The following is a 25,788-nucleotide window of genomic DNA, read 5'->3' on the forward strand; positions in this document are numbered from 1 at the left end:
GGGCATCTTCAAGTAGAGATTAGCGGCCCTCCTTCTACCAATAAGGCCAGGAGGTCACAGAGGGGTGCAATGGCAGGCTGTGGGACAACCCATCAGCCTTTCAGGAGAGTCACTTGGCAAACTCTCACATTTACTCCTACTCTTGGACCACTTATTGGAATCTACCCCAGGGAAAGCAAAAATTTAGGCCTAGAGTTGTTTACCTCAGAGTTACTCAAAGTGCAAAAATTGGGAACAATCAAGTTCCAGCAAGAGGACCTGGATAACTCCTCATTTATCCTAAGCCATTGGCTTTGAGATTGGCTCTTACCACAACTACAGAGGTGGGCTTATACAATCAGCACTGGGTTCCAGGCACAAGAGACTCAGCATATCATGGAAGTTCAATGAACAATGGTTAAAACAGCAAATAAAAGAATGATCTCAGAAAAGAGTACTGCAAAAAAGACACTGGATATTAACAATGCTTATATCTGTTTTGGTGAATTACATTTTTCCTTTCTGCTTTTCTGCTATTTTCAAATTGTAGCCACAGCTGTCTCACAGCTGTACTGTGCATTGTCCACATGTGGCCAGCCCTGAACCAGCTGCTGAAGTTTATGCAGCTGAAATTGTGACATATTTTGCCAAATGGTCCTCCTGAAAGGTTCTACCAACTTACCCCACCAGCCATGCATCCTTGCCCATAGAGCACGTGCTGTTCATTGACTTTGCATTAGGATAACAGTGGTACCCCAGCCAGGGTTTAATTTCCATGTCTCTTATTAATCGTGAGTTCAGTGTCTCAACCCTCCCTGCCCAGCTGTGAGTCCTTGGTCTGGGACGCAGTGCAGGACCTCCAGCTCCCAGCCTCTGATAATGTGACCAAGCATTGCTCTCACTCTCACACAGGACACAGTGTGGATGAAATCTCCCCACAGAACAGATGGGCCAGCCATGTCCATAATGAGGCTCAAATCTAGGATCAGCCACCTCCTTTGTAAATCAGGAACGAAATGTGTGCCCACTCTCAGGACTTTGAGAAGATTCAATTCGCACAGCCTGGCTGCAAAAGGTTCTGTGTTGTTGTCAACATTGCTCTTGTTTAGCATGGGTCAAGGTAAACAGGCTTGAGGCTTGAGGTACCAGTGGCTTGTCTAAGCCCTTAACCAGTCCATTTCCCAGCCCATGACTGCCTGTCATCTGAATTCATTATCATCACCATTGTCATCATCATCATCATCCTCACTGCATCTGCCTCTTCCCAGCTCAAAAATCAGGTCTCAGCTAAGGGACCCTGCCCTTCTAGTTCCAGCACCTCCCAACTCTGGCAGGGCCTGAGCTGGTCTGAGCTGAATGGGCTGGTCAATGAACCCACCTCCTCCTTTCAGGTACCCCATCAAGTGAAGTCTTACAAGTCTTAGCCTCAAGATCATGGCCAAGGAAAGTGTTTACTTATTATTTAGTTGAATAAATGAATCTACTCCAAGGGCAACTTTGGAGTTCTTTAGAGTTAGCCTTACTCCAGGGCCTGAGGGCTGACTTCTGCAATCACAAAGCCTTCAAAATGCCCAGACTGGTCTTGCTGCAGACCCAACTCTCCTTTGGTGTCACTGCCCTGGGGCCACACAGGAGGGTCCAATGGACAGTGAATACTGCCAACCCTAGCCTGCACAGCGCAGTCCCCCAGCTGCACTGCCTCTCTGCAGACACTCTCCTGTCTGCCACATTGTAGTTTCTCACCCTGTCCACTCCGTGCCCCTTCCCAGAGAAAGAGTCACAGGGAGAAATGAACAAGAACATGAATTCAACAGAAAGCTGAAAATGTCTGGAAACAGGGCAGAAATGTTTAACAATGTTCTGGCAGTGGGAAGCTAGGGGAGAGGGGTGCTGCAGGGCCAACATTTCAAGAACATGAGCACAATATTTTCACATTAACCCACAAAGTTTTTTTTTTAAATTGAGACATAATTCACATACCATAAAATGCTCATTTTAAAGCATACAATCTAGTGGTTGTTAGCACAGTCATAGACTTCTGCAGGCACCTCCACTAATTCCAGAACATTCTCATCTTTTTAAAAGAAGATCTAGCTTCCCTGGCTGGAGTCCAGAGACCATGTTCCTGTGAAGCTGATGGCCCTCAACTACCACGACCTGCTGCTTCAACTTCAAAGATGAAACAGAATTTAGAAACTTTATGGTTTGGCTTGAAGAGCAGAAAAACAGACACTACCAGATAAAAGAAAGAGATTATTTAAGAAATACCCACAGCAGTGACTTGCCCAGGTTCCTTGAAAAGTATCTAAGAGATCTCAGCCATCCTTTGAAGATTCAAGAAGCTTTAGCCGTTGGACTAGAAAACAGACATAACGCTGAAAATACAAAGACTTGTACCTGACAGCACAAAAAATACTGACAATGCAACCACAAATAAAAAATACTGACAATGCAACTACAAACACAGGGTCCTGAACCGTTTGGATGTAAATGATCCTATTTGAGGCAGGTGGTGTTGTTCTTGCTCCCCTCCATCCTCAGCCCAGTTCTCATTATGACTCAGGAGCCCCAGCACAGGACACAGGTGCTAACAAAACTCAACACAAGAAGACTTGCCTGCTGCTTTAGACAAGCATATTACTGGCTTTGACATAGGGCTGGCAACTTCTAATGGAGTTGTTCCAATTCTGCAATTACTGTCTACAGAGGGCTCAGGGAGCTACAGACAAAAATGAATGATGCCACAGTGGACACAAAACAGACCACAGACTGGGGAAAGGTCAGAAGAAGGTCAGTTTAGGGTTTTAGCCTCTCACCTGTTTAGTATGCTCTGGCATGTGTCTGGAAATCAAATGCCATGTTTTCAAGGGCAGAATCCCCCAAACCGACTGTCTTCTAGAGATTTATCATCATTGCTTCTTGATTTAATACAGTTTGGAGAAGTGGAGCAGGGGGAAGCCTTATCAAGCAGTCACTCTCCATTTCCCACCACCTCCCCCAGATCCTGACAACCACTAGTCCTTCTTCTGTCTCTGTAATTGCCTATCCAGGATATTTCATGTAAATAGAATCATACACTATGTGGCTTTTTTGTCTGGCTTCTTTCACTCACATAATGTTTTCTAGTTCATACACTTTGTAGAGTGTGTCAGAGCTTCATTCCTTGTATGGCTGAATACCACTCCATTGTATGGATAGCCCACAATTTCTTTATCCATCCCCTGTTGATGGACATTTGAGTTGCTTCCCCTTTTTGGCTGCTATGAACATTTATGTACACATTTTTATATATATGTGGGATTGGTGGGCCCCAAGGTCTCTGTTAACCATTTGAGGAACAGCCAGACTGTCTCCCACAGCAGCTGCAGCATTTTATATACCAACAGCAGTCCAGGAGGGGTCTAGTTTCTCCACATGCTTGCCAACATTTATTTTCTATGTTTGTGATTCTAACCACCTTAATGGGTGTGAAGTGGTTTTGATTTGCATTATGTTTATGTGTTTATTGGCCTTTTGCATATCTTCTTGAGAGAAATATCTACTCAAGTCCTTTGCCCATTTTTGAATCAAGTTGTTTGTCCATTTGCTGTTGAGTTTCAGGGGTTCTGTGTATATTTTAGATTAGACCCTGGTCAGAACTATGATTTGCAAATATTTTCCCCATTTTATGGTGGTCTGTGCACTCCCTTGGTAGTGTCTTTGATGCACCAAAGTGTTTAATTTTGATGAAGTCTCTTTTTCTCTTGGTTGCCTGTGCCCAAAAAAATCTTTAACTAAATTTTCTGCACTCCTCTGGCCAAGTCCTGGGCCCTGTCCTGGCTCAGTGTCTTGGAGGGCAGGGCTTTTTTCAGCTCTGGTGTGCTGTGCCTCCTGCCGGCAGCTGTCACAACATGGAGCAAAATGGGAGCAAAATGGGCTGTGAAGATTAATCCGGTTCTGAGAGCTTGGAATGCTAAATTGTATTCAAGGTTACTTTTCCTCTTTTCAGAAGAGAGGAGAGGAAAACATTTCTGCTTCCCTAATGTCATGGCTGTCTCTCAATGTATCCTGCTCAATGTGAGGTGAATAATGCTGTCCACATCCTACAGAAGAGGAAACTGAGGCTCCAGAAAGTGCAGTAAGTACCTGAGGTCTAGAGTTACTGATATGGCTGCAGGGGCAAACATTTGTGAGGACACATCTCACACAGACCCCTCCTGGACCCCAGAGAGCTCAAAGTCTCACAGTTGGAAAGACTTAACAGATCAGTGCCATCACGGAGTTCATGTCCCATTGGAGCCCAGCCTGGCCTCTGGATCTGGGGAATGGAAGCGTGGGAGAAGGGATGTCATTACCCCCCACCTAGCTGGCAGTCCAGAGCTGACCACTGACAGAATAAACTTTGGGACGGGGATGTCCAAAGACTCACTGGTCCTGCTTCTGCTGTGTGGGAGCCTGTTACACACAGAGCCCCTGAGACCCTGAGGGGCTGGCCAGGTGAGCCCTATCACCACACAGAGGAGATAGGGAAAATGTGCAAAGTGCAAAACTGTGAGAGTGCAGCCTGCCCTCACCCATGTGTGTGGGTAAAGAGCACATCTGTTCACAACTCACTGTTTACCAACAAGAGGTTAGAGAAGGAAACGCAGTGGTGGTCTGGGTGTGAGGACCATGAAGTGGCGGGGGGAGGCAGGAATGGAGGAGAGGCCTTCATAAAATGTTTGAGGCACTATTTGAAAATTAAATTAAATTTAAAAAGAATGATCAAAGTGTCCCAGAACTGATTATGTGGATGGATGCACGAGTGTGAGTATATTTGAGTGCATCCTATACTTGAGTTCATTTTATGTGGTGTGATATGAGGGTATGATTATTTCTCAATCAAGCTGTTAAGAGGGGAGTTGTCTGTGGTTCTGAGTGTCACTCAGTGAAGCAGCAGCAAGAAAGAATGAGCTGTCAGTAGTGCTTCCATTGAAGCAGGGTGTATTGTGCCTTCAGACTTGAGCTGACTTAGAAACCCCAAGGCATGGCTGAAACATGATTCCTGGCCTCAACCCCAGATAGAGGCAGGGGCCTGAAAATCTGCTTTTTAAAAAAAATTCCTCTGATGCTAGGCTAGTCCAAGGACCCACTTTGAGAACTGCAGACCTGGAGACCTTTGCTCCCCCATGAGGCCAGGAGAAAGTGGGGGACATGTTTTGGCACATGTCATTTAGAATTTTACACTGTATGATCAGGATACTTAACAGAAATATATAAATAAGATTTAAATTTTAGAAATTATTGGAACTTATTAGAATTAGGTATGTGTAACAGAGATGGTTAAGTTCCCCTCTACTGTTTATTCTCTTCTTTCTCCATCACCTTGAATTTAGTTGGGAACACGGGTGCCTGGATTAGAAAGTCTGTTTCCCTATTTTCATCACATTTAGATATGGCCATGTGGATGAGTTCTGGCCATAGATGTGAGTGAACATATCCAGAAACTTCTGAGAAGTGTCTTAGAGTATAGGGTGCATCCTTCTTTTTCTCTTCCTCCTTCCACTGTGGGATGTAAGCATGATGGCTGGAAATAATGCAGTTATCTTAGATCACTAGGTGGAGGTTATTTGCTGAGTATGGCAGAGCAGAAAGATAGGAGGAACCTGGGCTTCTGACTGCATGAAACTGCTCCAACAGCCCTGTCATGCTTGGCTCAGGCGTCTTCTGTGTGGTAAGAAATAAACAACTTCCTTGCTTAAACGACTGGTACTTTGAAGTTTCTGTCCCTTGTAGTCATGCTTGCCATATGTGACACAGCATATAAAGTACCTGGCTCATGGATTGAAAAGCTTAATACTGTTAAAATATCCATGCTACCCAAAGCAATTTACAAATTCAATGCAACCCCTATCACAATACCAATGACATTGTTCTCAGAACTAGAACAAATAATTCTAAAATCTACATGAAACCACAAAGACCACAAATAGACAAAACAAACTTTTTTAAAAAATTTTTATTTAGTTATTTTTCAAGCATAGTTTTCTGTCTATTTCTCCCATTCCAGCTCACCTCTCCCCGAGCTCCCCACCTCCCTCCCATCTCCATCCCCCTTAGTTATTGTCCCTGTGTTCTCCATACTTGTTCCTCCAAATCCCTCCCCCTTTTCCCCTTAAATTCCCTCCCCTCCCCCTCTGATCGCTGCCCCCTTGTTCTCTATTTCATTGCCTTTGCTTTTATTCTGCTTGCTTGTTTGTTTTGTTGTTTAGCTTCCTGTCAAAGGTGAGATCATATGGTATTTGTCTTTGAACACCTGGCTTATTTCACTCAACATAATGCTTTCCAGTTCCATCCATGTTGTTGCAAATGGTGGTAGCTCCTTTTTTCTTTGTGCTGAATAAAATTCCATTGTGTATATGTACCACAATTTTTTGATCCATTCATTTACTGATGGGCACCTAGGTTGCTTCCAACTCTTGGCTATTGTAAATTGTGCTGCTATGAACATTGTGGTGCATAGGCTCTTTGAAATTGATGTTTTAGGATTCTTAGGATATAATCCTAGGAGTGGAATTGCTGGGTCAAAAGGCAGGTCGATTTTTATTTTTCTGAGAAAATGTCATACTGTTTTGCATAATGGTTGTACCAGTCTTCAATCCCACCAACAGTGAACTAAGGTCCCCTTTTCCCCACAACCTCTCCAACATTTGTTGTTTGTTGCTTTGTTTATGATAGCCATCCTGACTGGTGTAAAGTGGTATCTCATTGTGGTTTTAATTTGCATCTCTCTGATAGCTAAAGATATTAAGCATCTCTTCATGTGTCTCGGGATATTCTGTATGTCCTCTTTAGAGAAGTGTCTGTTCAAGTCCTTTTCCCATTTTTTAATTGGGTTAGATGTCTTCCTAGAGTGAAGTTGTGTAAGTTCTTTGTATATTTTGGAGATTAAACCTTTGTCTGCAGTATCATTGGCAAATATGTTTTCCCATACAGTTGGTTGTCTTTTTAATTTAATACTGTTTTCTTTATCCACCCAGAAGCTTATTTTTTTAAATTTTTTTATTGATTATGCTGTTACAGTTGTTCTATTCCCCCTTTATTCCCCTCCACCCTACCCCCCATCCCCACCATCACCCCCCCTTTAGTTTATGACCATATGTCTCAAGTCCTTTAGATTCTATATTTCCCATGCTATTCTTGCCCCCCCCATCTATTTTCTATCTACTGTCTATGCTACTTATTTTCTGTACCTTCTCCCCCCTTCTCCTCCTCCCACTCCCCTGTTGCTAACCCTCCTTGAGATCTTCATTTCTATGTTTCCACTCCTGATCTAGCTGTCCTTTTAGTTTGCTTTCGTTTTAGGTGTGGTTGTTAATAACTGTGAGTTTGTTGTCCTTTCACTGTTCATGTTTCTTTAACTTCTTTTTCTCAGATAAGTCCCCTTAACATTTCATATAATAAGGGCTTGGTGATGATGAACTCCTTGAATTTGATCTTATCTGAGAAGCACCTTATCTGTCCTTCCATTTTAAATGAAAGTTTTGCTGGATAGAGCAATCTTGGTTGTAGGTCTTTGGATTTCATGACTTGGAATACCTCTTTCCAGCCCCTTCTTGCCTGTAAGGTCTCTTTTGAGAAATCCGCTAACAGTCTGATGGGGACTCCTTTGTAGGTGACTGTCCCCTTAGCTCTTGCTGCTTCTAGGATTCTCTCCTTCATTTTAATCTTGGCTAATGTAATGATGATGTGCCTTGGTGTGTTCCTTCTTGGGTCCGACTTCTTTGGGACTCTCTGAGCTTCCTGGATTTCCTGGAAGTCTATTTCCTTTGCCAGATTGGGGAAATTCTCCTTTATTATTTGTTCAAATAAGTTTTCCACTGGTGGCTGTGCCTTTCCCCCTCTGGTACCCCTATAATTCGGATGTTGGAGCATTTAAAGATGTCCTGGAGGTTCCTAAGACTCTCCTCATTTCTTTGAATTCTTGCTTCTTGACTCTTTTCTGTTTGGCCATTATTTGCTTTCTTCTGGTCCACTCCATTGATTTGAGTCCCAGTTTCCTTTTCATTGCTATTGGTGTCCTGTGCAATTCCATTCATTTCAATTAGTTTTGCCTTCATATATTTGTCTAATTTGTCAGTATAATCAACCAGTTCTGTGAGGATCCTGATCACCAATGTTTTAAACTGTGCGTCTGTGAGTTTTGCTATTTCTTCATCGCTTAGATTTATTGGCTCTGGGGCTCTGAGATCCTCCTGCGCCATTCTTGGTCTGTTCGGGCCCTTTAAGTGTGAGAAGTGGCGCCTTGGATTCCCAGGTCGCTGGGTTGTGACGCTGCATGTGGGGGCGTGGCCAGAGCAGGGAAATGGCGACCCCCTCTGCCGCTTCTCACAGCTGGGTGCGGAGGAGCAGTGCCTTAGGTGGCTCACCTGGGCCGGGCCACTCAGAGTCGCTGGGTTATGACACTGTATGTGGAAATGGGGTCAGAGCAGGGAAATGGCGGCGCCCTCCACTGCCGCTTGCCGTGGGGACCTGCCGGTTCATTCCAACCGCCCACTCCCTCGCCTGTCCACCCTCGCACAAATGCGCGACCTCAGTCAACACGCAGCCCTGGGCCCGGCTGTCTCCCCCGCGGTCGCTCGCCTGGTTGCTCGCTGGGTCGCTCACTAGGTCTGACCCTGCGCCTGGATTCCAGGGGCCTGAGTGTGTCTGGCCGAGTCCTCCTGTGCAACCCTGCTCCACCAGCCGCTGGTTTCGCCCCTTACTGGTCAGGCTGAAGAATTTGTTGTTAACGGACTTCCGAAAAGTTCAATTTTCTGTGTTCGGGCTGTGTTTTCTGTTGCTAATATTTAGTTTTCTCTAATCTTGGTTGTGTGAGAAGGCACGGCACATCCACCTATGCCTCCATCTTGGCGGAAGTCCGCAGAAGCTTATTATTTTGATGAGATTCCATTGTTTATCCTTTCCTTTATATTCCTTGCTCTAGGGGACATATCAGTAAAAATGTTGCTGCGTGAAATAGCTGAGATTTTCTTGCCAATGTTCTCCTCTAGGACTTTAATGGTGTCACAGCTTATATTTAAGTCTTTTATCCACCTTGAATTTATTTTTGTGTATGGTGTAAGTTGGTGCTCAAGTTTCATTTTTTCACACGTAGCTGTCCAGTTCTCTCAACACCATTTGTTGAAGAGGCTATCTTTACTTCATTTTATGTTACTGCCCACTTTGTCAAATATTAATTGACTGTAGAGTGGCGGGTTGATTTCTGGGCTCTTTGTTCTGTTCCATTGGTCTATGTGCCTGTTTTTATGCCAGTACCAGGCTGTTTTGATTACAGTGGCCTTGTAATACAGTTTGATATCAGGTATTGTGATCCCTCCTACTTTGTTCTTCTTTCTGAAAATTGCAGCTGCTATTTGGGCTCATTTATGGTTCCATATAAATTTTTGAAGTGTTTGTTCTATGTCTGTGAAATACGCCATTGGTACTTTAATAGGTATTGCATTTAATGTGTATATTGCTTTGGGTAGTATGAACATTTTGATAATGTTAATTCTTCCAATCTATGAACAAGGTATATGTTTCTATTTGCTTGTGTCTTCCCTGATTTCTTTCTTCAGTGCTGTGTAGTTTTCTGCATACAGTTCTTTTACCTTTTTGGTTAGGTTTATTCCCAGATAATTTTTCTTTTTGCTATATTGAATGGGATTTTTTCTTGATTTCTGCTTCTGCTGATTCGTTGTTAGTATACAAAAATGCCTTTGATTTTTGGATATTGACTTTGTAACCCACTGTTTTGCCAAATTCATTAATTAGTTTGAACAGTTTTTTTGGTAGAGTCTATAGGGTTTTCCATGTACACTATCATGTCATCTGCAAACAGTGACAATTTTGTTTCCTCCTTTTCTATTTGGATGCCTTTTATTTCCTTTTCTTGCATGACTACTGTGGCTAAAACTTCCAAAACTATATTAAATAGAAGTGGTGAAAGTGGATATCCTTGTCTTGTTCCTGATCTTAGTAGAAAAGCTTTTAGTTTTTGCCCATTGAGTATGATGTTGGCTGTAGGTCTCTCATAAATGGCCTTTATTATGTTGAGGAATGCTCCATTTTTTCCCACCTTGCTGAGTGTTTTTATCATAAATGGGTGTTGTACCTTATCAAAAGCTTTTTCTGAGTCTATTGATAGGATCATGTGGTTTTTGTTTTTGCTTTTGTTTATGTGATGTATTGCATTTACTGATTTGTGAATGTTTTTTTTAAATTTTTTTATCGATTGTGCTGTTACAGTTGTTCTATTCCCCCTTTCATTCCCCTCCACCCTACCCCCCATCCCCACCATCACCCCCCCTTTAGTTTATGACCATGTATCTCAAGTCCTTTAGATTCTATATTTCCCATGCTATTCTTGCCCTCCCCCCATCTATTTTCTATCTACTGTCTATGCTACTTATTTTCTGTACCTCCTCCTCTCTTCTCCTCCTCCCACTCCCTTGTTGCTAACCCTCCTTGAGATCTTCATTTCTATGTTTCCACTCCTGATCTAGCTGTCCTCTTAGTTTGCCTTTGTTTTAGGTGTGGTTGTTAATAACTGTCAGTTTGTTGTCCTTTCACTGTTCATGTTTCTTTAACTTCTTTTACTTAGATAAGTCCCTTTAACATTTCATATAATAAGGGCTTGGTGATGATGAACTCCTTGAATTTGATCTTATCTGAGAAGCACTTTATCTGTCCTTCCATTCTAAATGAAAGTTTTGCTGGATAGAGCAATCTTGGTTGTAGGTCTTTGGATTTCATGACTTGGAATACCTCTTTCCAGCCCCTTCTTGCCTGTAAGGTCTCTTTTGAGAAATCTGCTGACAGTCTGATGGGGACTCCTTTGTAGGTGACTGTCTCCTTATCTCTTGCTGCTTGTAGGATTCTCTCCTTCATTTTAATCTTGGCTAATGTAATGATGATGTGCTTGGTGTGTTCCTTCTTGGGTCCGACTTCTTTGGGACTCTCTGAGCTTCCTGGATTTCCTGGAAGTCTATTTCCTTTGCCAGATTGGGGAAATGCTCCTTTATTATTTGTTCAAATAAGTTTTCCACTGGTGGCTGTGACTTTCCCCCTTCTGGTACCCCTATAATTTGGATGTTGGAGCATTTAAAGATGTCCTGGAGGTTCCTAAGACTCTCCTCATTTCTTTGAATTCTTGCTTCTTGACTCTTTTCTGTTTGGCCATTATTTGCTTTCTTCTGGTCCACTCCATTGATTTGAGTCCCAGTTTCCTTTTCATTGCTATTGGTGTCCTGTGCAATTCCATTCATTTCAATTAGTTTTGCCTTCATATATTTGTCTAATTTGTCAGTATAATCAACCAGTTCTGTGAGGATCCTGATCACCAATGTTTTAAACTGTGCGTCTGAGAGTTTTGCTATTTCTTCATCACTTAGATCTATGGGCTCTGGGGCTTTGAGATTTTCTTGCACCATTCTTGGTCTGTTCTGGCCCTTTAAGTGTGAGAAGTGGCGCCTTGGACTTCCAGGTCGCTGGGTTGTGATGCTGTATGTGGGGGCGTGGTCAGAGTGGGGAAATGGCGACCCCCTCTGCTGTTTCTCACAGCTGGGTGAGGATCGGCGCCTTAGGTGGTTCACCTGGGCCGGGCCACTCAGAGTCACTGGGGATATGATGCTGTATGTGGAGGTGGGGTCAGAGCAAGGAAATGGCGGCGCCCTCCACTGCCGTGCCGAGGGCCCCACCCGGCCCTTGTCCAACTGCCCACTCTCTCGCCTGTCCACCCGTGCACAAATGCGCAACCTCAGTCAACATGCAGCACCGCTCCCCTGCTGTCTCCCCTGCGGTCGCTTGCCTGGTGGCTCGCTCGGTCGCTCACTAGGTCCAACCCTGGGCCTGGATTCTGCGCGTCTGGATTCGGAGCCTGAGTCCGTCTGACCCAGTCCTCCTGTGCAACCCCACTTCACCAGCTGCTGGTTTCGCCCCTTACCAGTCAGGCTGAAGAATTTGTTGTTAACGGACTTCCGAAAAGTTCAATTTTCCGTGTTCTGGCTGTGTTTTCTGTTGCTAATATTTAGTTGTCTCTAAACTTGCTTGTGTGAGAAGGCACGGCAGATCCACCTATGCCTCCATCTTGGCGGAAGTCCCTGATTTGTGAATGTTGAACCATCCTTGCATCTCTGGGATGAATCCCACTTGGTCATGGTGTATGATCTTTTGGATATATTGTTTCATGCGATTTGCCACTATTTAGTTGAGAATTTTAGTGTCTATATTCATCAGCGATATTGGCCTGAAGTTTTCTTTCTTTGTTGTGTCTCTGTCTGGTTTTGGAATTAGGATGATGCTGGCTTCATAAAAAGAATTTTGGAGTTTTTCCATCCTTCTGGGTTTTTTGGAATAGTCTGTGAAGAATAGGGGTTAGCTCTTACTTAAATGCTTTGTAGAATTCTTCTGTGAAACCATCTGGTCCAGGGCTTTTGTGTGATGGGAGTTTTTTGATTACTGCTTCAATTTCTCTTGCTGTTATTGGTGTTCAGATTTTCTGTTTCCTTTTCATTAAGTTTTAGAAGATTATATTTTTCTAGAAATGTGTCCATTTCCCCTAGATTTTCAAATTTCTTGGCATACAGTTCTTCATAGTAATTTCTTACAATCCCTTCTATTTCTGTGGTATCAGTTGTAATCTCTTCTCTTTCATTTCTGATTGTGTTTATTTGAGTCCTCTCTTCTTTTCTTGATGAGCCTACTTAAAGGCTTCTCTATTATGTTTATCTTTTCAAAGAACCAACTCCTGGATTCATTGATCCTTAGAATTGTGCTTTTAGTCGCTATGTCATTAGGTTCTGCTCTAATCTTGGTTATTTCCTCTTTTCTGCTTGCTCTGAGCTGTCTTTGTTGTTGTTCCTCGAGTTCTTGCAGGCGTAGGGTTAGGTTGTTTGTTTGAAATGTTTCTATCATCTTTAGGTAGGCCTGTATTGCTATGAACTTTCCTCTCAGGACTGCCTTTGCTTTGTCCCATAAATTTTGGGTTGTTGTGAGCTCATTTTCATTTGTTTTCAGAAACGTTTTGATTTCTTCCCTAATTTCATTCTTGACCCATTCGTTGTTTAATAGCATACCATTCAGTCTCCATAATTTTGGGTGCTTTGGGTTTTTTTCTTTGGGGTTGGTTTTCAATTTCAGTCCCTTGTGGTCAGAGAAAATGGTTCATATGATTTCAATTTTCTTGAATTTGTTGAGGCTCATTTTGTGTCTTATCCTGTGGTCTATCTTTGAAAATGTTCCATGTGCATTTGAAAAAAATATGTATTTAGCTTCTTTGGGATAAAGCCCTCGATATATATATATATATATATATATATATATATATATATCAGTTAAGTCTATTTCCTCTAGGGTGTTGTTTAATGACACAATATCTTTGTTAATATTTTGTTTGGAAGATCTGTCCATTTTTGATAGTGGGGTGTTGAAATCCCGTACTATAATTGTGTTGATGTCAATATCTTTCTTGAAGTCCTCTAAGATTTTCCTTATATATTTGGGTGCTCCTATGTTGGGTACATATACATTTACGATGCTAATGTCTTCTTGGTGGATTCTTCCCTTGAGTATTATGAAGTGACCTTTTGGGTCTCTCTTTATGGCCCTCTTTTTGAAGTCTATTTTGTCTGATATTAGAATTGGTACCCCAGCTTTTTTTTCTTGTCCATTTGCTTGGTAAATTTGTTTCCAGCCTTTCACTTTTAGTCTGTGATGGTCTTTTGTCCTGAAGTGGGTCTCTTTTAGGCAGCATATGTGAGGGTCATGCTTTCTTATCTATTCAGTTATTCTGAATCTTTTGATTGGAACATTTAATCCATTTATGTTTAAGGTTATTATTGATAGGTACTTATTCATTGCCATTTTTGTACCTGTGTTCTTCTCTGTCTCTCACTTTTCCTTCCTTTCCTTAAAGTAGTCCTTTTAGTATTTCCTGTAGGACTGGTTTGGTGGAGGCAATTCTTTTAGATTTCTTTTGTCTTGGAAGCTCATTCTTTGGCCTTCTATCTTGATTGAGAGCCTTGCTGGGTAAAGTAGCCTTGGTTGTAGGCCTCTGTTTCTCATTACTTGGAATATTTCTTGCCATTGTCTTCTTGCTTGGAGTGTTTCCATTGAGAAGTCAGTAGCTAACCTTATTGGGGCTCCCTTGTATGTTATTACCTTTTCTCCCTTGCTGCCTTTAAGATTCTCTCTTTGTCTTGGAATTTTGCCATTTTGATGATGATGTGTATTGAAGTGGGCCTCTTTGGGTTCCTCTTGAATGGGACTCTCTGCGATTCCTGGATTTGTGTGACTTTTTCTCTGATCAAATTAGGGACGTTTCTCATCATCACTTTTTCAAATAGTTTTTCTACCCCTTGCTCTTCTTCTTTTGCTTCTGGTATCCCTATCATTTGGATATTATTACATTTCATATTGTCTTGCACTTCTCTTAACCCCTCTTCATTCTTTCTGAGCCTCTTTTCCTTTTCTTGATCTTTCTGGGATTTTTTTCCTACTTTGTCCTTCAACTTGCTGATCTGATCTTCTGCTTCATCGATCCCTGCTATTGATTCCTTCAGAAATTGTATTTTTCATTTCCTCTTGGCCCTTGCTGATAGTTTCTATTTCCTTTTTCATGTTGATGTAGTTTGTAGTGAGTTCATTGTAGTTCCCCTGTAGTTTCTGGTAGCTCATTGTGAGGTCTCTGAACTTCCTGATAACCATTGCTTTGAACTCAATATCTGATAGTTGAGTTTCCTGTATTTTATTTAGCATTCTTCCTGAGGTTTCATTCTTGCCTTTCATTTGGAGATTGTTTCTTTGTCTTTCCATTGTTTGTGAGACTCTTCTTGTTAGCTTCAACTTCTTAAATTGATTTGTTCTGGCTTCCTGGATTTATGGTGTGAACTTCTGTGGTATAATACCTGTGAGATTCAGTGGTGTAGTCTCCTTGATCTCCCCAGCTCGCTGGTCTTGGGCTGTCCTTTACCTTGGCTCTGAGTTTGTCTTTGGGTTTTAGTTATTTTTGCATCTTTCTCTTGTGGGTCCTTCCCACCATTTGGTGGACTGATGGTCTCTCTGTCCACTACCCATTTTAATTTGCTGTGCTCATGAGGGTGGGTTGCATTGAAACTAGTTCTTCTGCATGTATATGGTTTTGAGGGTTCTCTTTTGTTCTTGTTCAGTTGTTTGACCTGGGTAGTTTATCCACTGTTTAGTTGTATTTCCAGATAGGTCTTAGGTTGAGGTTTGTGTGATTTCTACTCCCTCCTTCACCTTCTTCTGTCGTTATCTGTTGGTGTTTCCTTTGTTGTTGGTTTTCCTCTTCCCTTGAGTATCCTGGTGTTCTCTGCTTCCACCTACTCTTTTTTTGTGTGTGATAAGCTGGAGGGGAAGGCAAATTGGTTTATGACAGCAGAAGAGTATTCTATGATATTTACAGTAACAGCTGGTACAGAACATATAGGAGATCCTTTGGCTATATATAGTGATAAATGTAATCTTCAACCCAACCAGCTACTTTTTAGAAATGATGGAAAGAAGATAAGGCTCTTTTTGGGTTGGGAAGGTTTGTGATTTGGGTCTAGGGAGCAGTGAGGTTGTGGGAGGTCAGATTTTATGTAAGTTGAGAATAAAGGATGGTAAATAGGTGTAGTGTGAGAGAGAATAGAGTTAACCACTACAGTATAATAGTTCAGGCAACAATGAAGTGGGCTAAGATCTGGGGTGGGGCGTTGTGTAGTATTTACAATTGTATGTAACAGCTATTATTTAAAATAATATTAGAGCAACAATCATATTACAGAATCTGTGATATACCAAGATTAGGGAGTATTGGACCTTCAATAGTGTGCTAACTGGGCAAGGGGAAGTAAAGGACAGTAAATTAGCAATACACTATGATTGAGGGGACAGGGGAAACCTGTCAACTGATACAATATATCCAGCCAAGGCAAGTAAGACTATACAAAAGGAGGATGAATACAAAGATGCTATTAAAATAAAAGATGTAAGAATAATAAAAAATAATACAAATATGCAGTTACTTGTAGTTTCTCTGCTATAGCAAAGTAAAATTTGTCTCTCTATCATTACTGTTGGGATGCCCCCTTCTTGTGTCTAACTTCAGTCTTTTCGAAGTTCCAAGTTTTTTGTCTCAGTTGTGTGCGGGGGGGAAAGGCAGCAGAATGGAGAGAAAAGTGATAAGTTTGGAAAGAAATGAAGAAAGAATAAAACAAGAAAGAAAGAAAGAGAGGAAAAATGTATTGAAAGATAAAACAATAATAAAGTTAAAATAATAAAAGATTACTTAAAAACAAACAAACAAACAAACAACAAAAAACCCCACCTCTTGTTGCTTTTCAGCTGGCCAAACCTTTTTTTATGGTCTTACTGGTTGCAGCAGGCTGAGGGGCCATTGGTGTGGCATTTCTCCCTTCTCAGTCTACTCAGCCAGTCTCAGGAGCACTTTCCCAAAATCCAGACTGGCACCTCTCCCCAGTGCCCCACCAAGGGAATCCAGGTCCTCTTTAGAGCTCTTTTCACCCCAGGAGTCAACTCCATGGGCTGGGGTGCAGGCACACACTCCAGGGCAGGCTTCCCTGGTCCTGCAAGCTTGGGTGTGACCCTTTCCCAGTGCCAGGGGGAAGTACAAGGGCGACTCTCAATTCTCCCAAGCCAGCGACCACAAGCTCCGTGGGTGATCAATGCCCCCTTGTTTGCTTCCTTGTGTCCCTTCCTCTCTCTAACACTGTAAGCAAACAGATCTCTCCTGGAGTCTTTCAAACTGTGCCCGCCCAGGTAGGGAGGGTGCAGATGACCCAGCTCTCTCCCAAGGACCTCGCTGCCAGCCCTCAGCTCCCAAAGAGTTCGAGGCAGACCCAGCCTGGGCCCTGGCACGGCCCAGCAGAGGCAGGAGCCTCAGCCTGCGGCCTCTGAGCTATTCCCTTGGACCTTATTGACCTGCAGCCATCTCCTCACAGTCTGGTCTTTCAGTGTCCACTACAGTTTCTGAACTCCTATTTTCCAATATGCTGGGGCACCGTTGGCTATTTGCTGTGTTCCTCTGTAGATCAGCCAGATTTTTCTCCCGTGTGTGGGGGGAAGCGGAATCCTCTTTGTCTTACTTCATTGCCATCTTCCCAAACACTTATAAATAATTTTTCTGTATCTAAGATTTAGTTAAGTTGTTTTTCTATTTTCATGAGTTTTAAGGAAGATTTTGTGACTTTTTAGAATTTTTTATTTATTAGTTGTTTACAATATGTTGTTTAATTGGCACTTACTTGTGTTTTTTCTGTTTTATTTTCTTGATTCTGGATTTCAAGTTTATTACAATTGAAGTCAGATAATATGGTAGATATTTTAAAAGTTTATTGGGACTTGATTTGTTGCCCAGTAGAAGATTTGTCTTAGAAAATAGGGTTGGGGAGATAGGTGAGGGGGAAAGGCAGACATCTATGCTTGAACAACAATAAAATCTAAAAAATGGGAAAAAAGAAAGTATTCCACGTATACAAAAATATGCATGAAATGCAGTTTTTGCTTAAAATGGTCTGTAAATGTCTTCAATATCAAACTTGTCCTATTTGTCATTTTAAATATTTTTAATCCTCAACTGGAAATATGTTTTCATTGACTTTAGAGAAAAATGAAAGAAAATATAGGGAGGGGAAGAGAGAGAGTTGAAGAGTTGAAGAGAAATATCAATATGAGAGAGAAACATTAATTGTCTTTCCTGTGCACCTTGTGTGGGGATCAAGCCCACAACATAGGTATGTGCCCTGAGCAAAAATTGAACTCACAATCTTTTGGTGGAATGGACAACACTTAAACCAACTGAGCCACCGGGCCAATGAAAGTTCTTAAATGGCTAACAATACAGTATTTTAAAATAACATTATTGAAAAAAATAACTCATCCCACATTTAACTTTGAAAGGAAACATTAATAGACTTGACTTTGGGTGGTAGACACAACACAATGTACATATGCCTTATTATAGCATTATACACTTGAAATATTTATAATTTTAAAAACTAATATTATACCAATTAAATTTAAACATTTAATTAAAATGTTTAAAAGTGACCCTTTGATGTGTTTTCTAATCATGTTGTTATAAATGAGAATACAAATCAATAAGTTCTCCACTTTAAGTTCTCAGCTTTTATCAGTGGCAGGCTCAAGTTTGAATGTGAAATTCTCTGTCTCGCCAATGCTGCATATCTTCCAATGGTGTAGCAGTTAAGCTCAGAGAGAGTAAAAAGAAAAGCCTGATAATAGGAAATGGGGTGTTCTCATCAGGGTGCTCTCATCAGTTTTTGCACACCTAACTGTGTGGTGCTCACTTTATAAATTCTGGCAATATGTTCTCTGTAAAACTCAGGTTGGTGATGGTAATGTGAGGCTGAAGGGCAGCAGGGGTAGGCCAACTGCTGCAGTGGGAAGGAAAAGAATAGGTCACACCCTCATAATGGTTCAGACTAAGTGCAGGGTTATGCCAGGCCCTTATCATGTACACTTATATGCTCTTTCCAAAGCCACCTTCTATAGACATATGAAGAGTTTATTATGGGACTTCCACCAAGATGGAGGCATAGGTGGAAACACTATGCCTTCTTGCACAACCAAGTTTAAAAACAACAAAGTTTTAGCAACAAAAATGCAGCCAAACCACAGAAAATTGATCTATATGGAAGTCTGACAACAATGAACCTTTCAGCCAGACTGGCAAGAGGGGCGAAGCCAGCAGCGGAACAGGGTCGGGCAGGAAAGATCCACTGGACCAACCCAATAGTGCAACCCAGGCATGCAGGCAGCCATGGGCAGATCCCAAGTGTGGGGTAGCAGCGGACAGACCCACTGAGGGTGCAAGGTGGCAGTCTGACTATGGTCACACATTCGTGTGCAAATAAACCAGTGAAGAAGCGAGCAGTGAGATGGACCGCACAGGCCCCAGCAGTGGTAAGCAGCACAGGGGACCATTATTGCCCCCCTTTGACTCCTGCCCCACATATAGCATCACAACCCAGCGACCTGGGTGGCCCCGCCCTGGTGAACACCTAAGGCTTCGCTCTTCATACATAACAGGCACGAACAGACCAAAATATTGCTCAAGAAGAACTCAAAGCCTCACAGCCCATAACTCTAAGCAACAAAGAAATAGCCAAACTTTCAGGTGCACAGTTCAAAACACTGGTGATAAGGATGCTCACAGACCTGGTTGATTTTAATCACAAATTAGAGGAACATATGAAGGCCAAACTAATTGAAATGACAAGAAATACACAGGAAACCAATAGTGATGGAAAGAAAACTGGGACTCAAATCAATCAAGTGGACCAGAAGAAAGCAAATAATGGCCAAACAGAAAAGAATGAAGAAACAAGAATTTTAAAAAATGAGGAGAGGCTTAGGAACCTCCAGGACATCTTTAAATGTTTCAACATCTGAATTATAGGGGTACCAGAAGGGGAAGAGGAACAGTCACGAGAGGAAACCTTATTTGAACAAATAATAAAAGAGAACTTCCCCATTCTGGCAAAGGAAATAGGCTTCCAGGAAATCCAGGAAGCTCAGAGAATCCCAAAGAAGTTGGACCCAAGAAGTTGGACACACCAAGGCACATCAGAATTACATTAGCCAAGATTAAAATGAAGGAGAGAATCCTAGAAGCAGCAAGAGATAAGAGGACAATCACCTACAAAGGAGTTCCCATCAGACTGTCAGCAGATTTCTCAAAAGAGACCTTACAGGCAAGAAGGGGCTGGAAAGAGGTATTCCAAGTGATGAAATCCAAAGACCTACAACCAAGATTGCTCTATCCAGCAAAGCTTTCATTTAAAATGGAAGGGTGGCTAAAGTGCTTCTCAGATAAGATCAAATTCAAGGAGTTCATCATCACCAAGCCCTTATTATATGAAATGTTAAAGGGACTTATCTAAGAAAAAGAAGATAAAAAAGAGGAACAGTGAAAGGACAACAAACTCACAGTTATTAACAACCACACCTAAAACAAAAGCAAACTTAGAGGACAGCTAGATCAGGAGTGGAAACATAGAAATGAAGATCACATGGAGGGTTAGCAACAGGGGAGTGGGAGAAGGAGAAGGGGGGAGAAGGTACAGAAAATAAGTAGCATGGACAGTAGATAGAAAATAGATAAGGGGGAGGGTAAGTATAGTATGGGAAATATAGAATCTAAAGAATTTGAGACACCTGTTCATGAACTAAAAGGGGGGAAATGGTGGGGGAGGGATGTGCAGGGTGGAGGAGAATGAAGGGAGGGAAATAGAACAAATGTAATGGCATAATCAATAAAATTTAAAAAAAAAGAAAAATAAATATTTTTTTAAAAAAGAGTTCCAGGGTTCTTTTTTTTTTGAAAGTTCATGTTTTTTTTGGATTAGCTATTTTAGCCCAGGTTTTGGTTTTTGAATTTCAGAAAAAGAACCAAAGAAATATGTGAAGGAGTTTTGATTTATTTATTTTGTATTGCATTTATAGAAGCGATATAGAGTAATAAATCAATAAAAGTTTCAAGTTTACAATTTTTCTTTTTTAAAATTTAGTTCTTTAAATTGTTGTTCAAGTACAGTTTTCTGTATTTCACTCCCATCCCTGCCCACACCCCCCCAGTGCTCCTCACCTTCCTCCCATTTCCACCACCCCTAGTTTTTGTTCATGTGTCTTTTATAACTTTTGTTCCTGTAAACCTTTCCCCTTTTTCCCTGAAATCCTCTCCCCTCTGGTCACTGTCCCCCTGTTCTCTATTTTAGTTTCTTTGGTTATATTTTGCTTGCTTGTTTGTTTTGTTGTTTAGGTTCCTATTAAAGGTGAGATCATGTGGTATTTGTCTTTTACCAGCTGGCTTATTTTGCTTAGCATAATGTTTTCCAGTTCCCTCCATGCTATCACAAAGGGTAGGAGATCCTTCTTTCTTTCTCCTGTATAGAATTCCATTGTGTAAATGTACAACAGTTTTTGGATCCATTCATTTACTGATGGGCACATTGATTGCTTCCAGCACTTGGCTATTGTAAATTGTGCTGCTATGAACATTGGGGTGCATAGGTTCTTCTGTATTGGTGTTTCAGGGTTCTTAAGATATAATCCTAGCAGTGGAATCCCCAGGTCAAAAGGCAAATCCATTTTTAGCTTTCTTAGAAAATTTCATACTGTTTTCCATAGTGGTTGTACCAGTCTGCAATTCTGCCAACAGTGAGGTAGGGTTCCCTTTTCGTCACAACCTCTCCAACAATTATTGTTTGATTTGTGTATGATGGCCATTCTGACAGGTGTAAAGTAATATCCCATTGTGGTTTTAATTTGCATCTCTCTGATAGCTATTGATATTGAGCATCATTTCATGTGTCTCTGGATCCTCTATATGTCCTCTTTGGAGAAGTATCTGTTCAAGTCCTTTGCCCACTTTTTAATTGGGTTGTTTGTCTTAGAGTGGAGTCATGTAAGTTCTTTGTATATTTTGGATATTAAACCCTTGTCTAAGGTATCATTGGCAAATATGTTTTCCCAAACAGTTGGTTCTCTTTTTATTTTAATACCATTTTCTTTAGCTGTGCAAAGCTTTTAATTTTTATGAGATCCCATTTGTTTATTCTTTCCTTTCTGTCCCTTGTTCTAGGGGACATATCAGTAAAAAAGTTGCTGCATGAGGTATCTGAGATTTTTCTGCCAATGTTCTCCTCTAGGACTTTAATGATGTCACAGCTTTTATTTAAGTCTTTTATCCACCTTGAATGTATTTTTGTGTATGGTGTAAGTTGGTACTTGAGTTTCATTTTTTTGCATGTCTAGTTCTCCCAACTGCATTTGTTGAAGAGGCTATTTTTAGTCCATTTTATGTTGCTTTTATTCTTGTTGAAAAGTTATTGACCATAGATGCTCGGGTTTTTTTCTGGGCTCTCTGTTCTGTTCCACTGGTCTACGTGTCTGTTTTTATGCCAGTACCAGGCTGTTTTGATTACAGTAGCCTTGTAATACAGTTTGGTATTAGATATTGTGACTCCTCCTACTTTGCTCTTCTTTCTTAAATTGCAACAGCTATTTGGGGTCATTTATGGTTCCATATAAATTTATAAAGTTTCGGGTCTATATCTGTGAAATATGCCATTGGTACTTTAATAGGTCTTGTACTGAATCTGTAAATTGCTTTGGGTAGTATGGATATTTTGATGATGGCAATTCTTCCAATCCATGAACACAGTGTATGTTTCCATTTGTTTGTGTCTTCCTTGATTTCTTTCCTCAGTGCTGTGTAGTTTTCTGCATATAGGCCTTTTACCTCCTTGGTTAGGTTTATTCCTAGGTATTTTACTTTTCTTTTTGCTATATTGAATGGGATTTTTATCTTGATTTCTCTTTCTGCTGTTTCATTGTTGGTACACAAAAATGCCTTTGATTTCTGGATATTGAGTTTGTATCCTGCTGTTTTGCTGAATTCCTTTATTAGGTCGAGCAGTTTTTGGGTAGAGTCTATAGGATTTTTCATGTACACTATCATGTCATCTGCAAACAGTGACAGTTTTGTTTCCTCCTTTCTGATTTGGATGACTTTTATTTCCTTTCCTTGTCTCATGCTGTGGCTAGGACTTCCAAGACTATATTAAATAGAAGTGGTGAAAGTGGACAACCTTGTATTGTTCCTGATCTTAGTGGAAAGGATTCTAGTTTTTGCCCATTGAGTATGATTTTGTCTGTAGGTCTTTCATATAAGGCCTTTATTATCTTGAGAAATGCTACCTCTATCTTCACTTTGCTGAGTGTTTTTATTATAAATGTGTGCTGTACCTTATCAAATGCTTTTTCTGCATCTATTGATATGATCATGTGATTTTTGTCTTTGCTTTTGTTTAGTGGTATATTACATTTACTGATTCATGAATGTTGAACCATCCTTGCATTCCTGGGATGTCTCACTTGGTCATAGTGTATGATATTTTTAATGTATTGTTGGATGGGATTTGCCAATATTTTGTTGAGGATTTTAGCGTCTATGTTCATCAGCGATATTGGCCTGAAGTTTTCTTTCTTTGTTGTATCTTTATTTGGGATTGGAATTAGGATGATGTTGGCTTCATAAAAATGGTTTAGGAGTCTTTCATCATTTTGAATTTTTTTTAATAGTCTCTGAAGGATAGGGGTTAGCTCTTCCTTAAATACTTTGTAGAATTCTCCTGTGAAACCATTTGGTCCAGGGTTTTTTTGTGTCAGGAGTTTTTTTGATTACTTCTTCAGTTTCTTCTGCTGTTATTGGTCTGTTTAGCCTTTTTGCTTCTTCTTCATTGAGTTTTGGAAGATTATATTTTCCTAGAAATTTGTCCATTTCACATAGGTTTTCAAATTTCTTGGCATACAGTTCTTCATAGTAATTTCTTACAATCCTTTGTATGTCTGTGGGGTCAGTTGTAATAGCTGCTCTTTCATTTCTGATTGTTTATTTGGGTCCTCTCTCTTCCTTTCTTGATGAGCCTGCCTAAAGGTTTGTTAATTTTGTTTATTTTTTCAAAAAACCAGTTCCTGGATTCGTTGATCCTTAGAATGGTGCTTTTAATCTCTATGTCATTTAATTCTGCTCTGATCTTGGTTATTTACTTCCTTCTACTTGCTCTGGGCTGTCTTTGTTGTCGTTTTTTGGGTTCTTGTAGGCATAGGGTTAGGTTGTTTGTTTGAAATGTTTCTATCTTTTTTAGGTAGGCCTGGATGGCTATGAACTTCCCTCTCAGGACTACCTTTGCTGTGTCCCATAAGTTTTGAGTTGTCGTGAGTTCATTTTCATTTGTTTCCAGAAACTTTTTGATTTCTTTCCTAATTTCATTCTCAACCCATTTGTTGTTTAATAGCATGCTATTTAATGTCCATGATTTTGGTTGTTTTGGGTTTTTTACTTTGTTGTTGGTTTCCAATTTCAGTATTCTGTGGTTGTAGAAAATGCTTGGTGTGATTTCAATTTTCTTGAATTTGTTGAGGCTCGTTTTGCATCCTATTATGTGGTCTATCTTTGAAAATGTTCCATGTGCATTTGAAAAGATGTGTATTTAGCTTTTGGGAGATGAAGGGCTCTATATATATATTAGTTAAGTGCATATGATCTAGGGTATTGTTCAATGCCACAATATCTTTGTTGATATTTTGTTTGGAAGATCTGTCCATTCTTGACAGTGTGATGTTAAAATCCCCTGCTATAATTGTGTTGCTGTCAATATCTTTGTTGAAGTCCTCTAAGATTTTCTTTATATATTTGGGTTCTCCTATGTTGGGTGCATATATATTTACAATGTTTATGTCTTCTTGGTGGATTCTTTTCTTGAGTATTATAAAATGACTTTCTGGGTCTTTCTTTATAGCTCTTTTTTGAAAGTCTATTTTGTCTGATATGCGTATTGCTTCCCCTTTTTTCCTGTTTATTGGCCTGGAAAATTTGTTTTCAGCCCTTTACTTTTAATCTGTGTAGGTCTTTTGTCCTGGGGTGGGTCTCCTGTAGGCAGCATATCTGTGGGTCATGCTTTTTTTTTATCCATTCAGCTATTCTATGTTGTTTAATTGGAGCATTTATTTCATTTATGTTTAAGGTTATTACTCACAGGTACTTATTCATTTTAATTTTTATACCTATGTTCCCCTGTTTCTTTGTCTCTTTTTCTTTCTTTCTTTTTTTTTTAAAGCAGGACTTTTAGCATGGCTTGCAGAGCTGGTTGGGTGGAGGTGTCTTCTTTTAGACTTCTTTTGTCTGGAAAGCTCCTTATTTCGCCTTCTATCTTGGTTTACAGCCTTGATGGGTAAAGTAGCCTTGGTTGTATGCCTCTCTCTGGTTCTCATTACTTGAAATATTTCTTGCTACTCTCTTCTTGCTTGGAGTGTTTCCATTGAGAAATCAGCATCTAACCTTATTGGGGCTCCCTTGTATGTTATTACCTTTTCTCCCTTGCTGCCTTTAAGATTCTCTCTTTGTCTTGGAATTTTGCCATTTTAATGACGATGTGTCTTGAACCGGGTCTCTTTGGGTTCCTCTTGATTGGAACTCTCTGTGTTTTCTGGATTTGTGTCACTTTTTCTCTCATCAAATTAGAAAAGTTTTCCATCATTACTTTGTCAAATAGGTTGTCTATCCCTTTCTTTTTTCCTCCTTCTTGTGGTATCCCTATCATTCAGGTATTATTGTATTTCATATTGTCCTGTATTTTTCTTAATTCCTCTTCCTTCTTTCTGAGCCTCTTTTCCTTTTCTTGTTCTTTCTGCATGGTTTTTTCAATTTTGTTCTCCAGGTGATTGATTCTGCTCCATTGATCTTGCTTTTGATTCCTTCCACTGAGTTCTTCAGTTCCGAAATTGTATTATTCATTTCCTCTTGGCCTTTGTTGATAGTTTCTATTTTCTTGTTCATGTTGATATAGTTTCCAGCGAGTTCATTGTAGCTCCCCTGTAGTTTCTGGTAGCTGATTGTGAGCTCTTTGATCTTCCTGATAACCATTGCTTTGAACTCAATATCTGATAGTTGAGTTTCCTGTATTTTATTTAGCATTCTTTCTGAGGTTTCATTCTTTCCTTTCATTTGGAGATTGTTTCTTTGTCTTCCCATTGTTTGTGAGACTCTTCTTATTCTCATCTGTTCTGACTTCCTGGGTTTATGGTGTGAACTTCTGTAGTAGAATAGCTGTGAGATTCAGTGGTACAGTCTCCTTTGGGTATCCAGGTATTCACCATTTCTACTTACTCTTTTTGTGATAAGTTGGAGGGGTAAGGCAAAATGGTTTAAGACAGCAAGAAAGTATTTTATGCTATTTACAGTAGCAGCTGGTAAGGAAA

At 40.6% G+C, this 25,788-nt stretch overlaps 1 pseudogene; it reads left to right on the forward strand.

Annotated features, from left to right (window-relative positions):
- The first annotated feature begins 2,115 nt into the window (after positions 1 to 2,115).
- The window catches only part of LOC128626987 (RNA transcription, translation and transport factor protein-like), a 117,241-nt pseudogene continuing 93,568 nt past the window's right edge, over positions 2,116 to 25,788 (forward strand).

This window comes from Artibeus jamaicensis, unplaced genomic scaffold (genome assembly GCF_021234435.1).
Source record: "Artibeus jamaicensis isolate MK-2021 breed Jamaican fruit bat unplaced genomic scaffold, CSHL_Jam_final contig_264, whole genome shotgun sequence".
In the NCBI taxonomy this organism is placed as follows: Eukaryota; Metazoa; Chordata; class Mammalia; order Chiroptera; family Phyllostomidae; genus Artibeus; species Artibeus jamaicensis.